Source organism: Zingiber officinale, chromosome 2A (genome assembly GCF_018446385.1).
Source record: "Zingiber officinale cultivar Zhangliang chromosome 2A, Zo_v1.1, whole genome shotgun sequence".
Taxonomy (NCBI): domain Eukaryota; kingdom Viridiplantae; phylum Streptophyta; class Magnoliopsida; order Zingiberales; family Zingiberaceae; genus Zingiber; species Zingiber officinale.
The window spans coordinates 158,717,480-158,718,931 of NC_055988.1; the positions used below are offsets into that span (position 1 = coordinate 158,717,480).

Here is a 1,452-nt window from a genome sequence, read left to right on the forward strand (position 1 = left end):
GTAGGCAAGTGATCTCAAAAGGCAAAGTGAGTATGCAAACCTACAACTTAGTTATTCATCTTGATGAAGAAATGCGCTTAGAACTGGATGAGGACTGAGAATTTGAATTTGCAAGTTATATCCAGTTGGACTTGGTTACAAATACTATCTGGGTGAAGTTACAAGCAATTAGATTTCATCATGTAGACTAATAAAGATTGTGACTCATGTCTTAGTCCACCTTTGTAGGGTGGAAATTATAGAAGATTGCAAGATGCATATCGGTCTTTTTGAAGTTTCCTTGGTTAGCTTGCTGTCATACAAGTTTGAAAGATGTTCTCCTAACTCAGTCTGGTTCATATCTGACTATGCTAAGTTTGCTTGAGATGATGAGATGTAATAGTCCTGGACCATATCTTTAAGTTTCCTGGACCATATAAGGGAAGCTTGGTCTACCATCCTTATTCCTGGACCAAGGTAACTTCTTCTTCTTGATCAGTAATTGAGGAAGCAATATGATACATGCTTTTGTCCTGTCTGCGTGAAAACATTCGTGCAGGTAGCCAACATTATCTTTGTAGATTCCCCGTTGGGTTCTGGATTCTCATACTCAAGAAAATATGAAGGGTATGATGCCAACGATACTATTTGGTCCGAACAGGCTTCTAAGTTTCTTTTACAGGTGGGAAAGATCATATATATTCCTGATGTAATTACTGTAAGTGCCTTAAATATGTAATCTTTCACTTTTGCAGTGGCTTGTTGAGCACCCACAGTTCATCTCCAATCCCCTCTACATTGCTGGGGATTCATATGCTGGAAAAATTGTACCTATGGTGGCCAAAAGAATATTGGATGGTAACTCTACTTTTAATGTAAACTATTGATGAGGGTGTTAATTTACATGCCATTTTCATTTACTGTAATTCAGGTATTGATGAAGGGAAAGAGCCATTACTTAACCTCCAGGTAAATTGCTTGAATTGATGGGCCACTGGCAATAAAGGGAAAGAATCTAATTTTGATCTTTAAATTATGTCATAGTTTATATGAAAGAAAAAGCCTTGGCTTTCAGGGTTACTTGATTGGCAATCCATCCACGGGTGGAAAAGTCGATACCAATTCTAAAATACCTTATGCTCATAGCATGGGAATCATATCAGATGACTTCTTTGGGGTAATCTTAGTAGATCAACTAGGACGAATTTCTCAAAATGATCTTTGGTATCACTTCACGAATTGTTATTTAGTTATTATTTTTTTCCAATTAATTATATTTTGTTCTTTAAGATCATATAATTTATGTGTGTTCACAGTTCACAAAAGCGGAGTACTCTCAAGAAGAAATTGATGAAGTGCGCTCTGAGATAGCAGAATGCATATAAGATCATATTTATGAATAGGTATATACATGAGTTCATCTTATTGCATTTGACAATAATAATATTCAGTTAAATTGAATACATGCTGCTT

General features: G+C 35.8%; 1 long non-coding RNA gene across 1 annotated transcript; it reads left to right on the forward strand.

Moving 5' to 3' along the window:
- Positions 1-574: 574 nt before the first annotated feature.
- On the forward strand, positions 575-949 carry LOC122040214. The gene is made up of 3 exons (XR_006128553.1): positions 575-661; positions 735-837; positions 911-949. It is a non-coding gene; the product is annotated as an uncharacterized LOC122040214 (long non-coding RNA).
- The last annotated feature ends 503 nt before the right edge of the window (positions 950-1,452 follow it).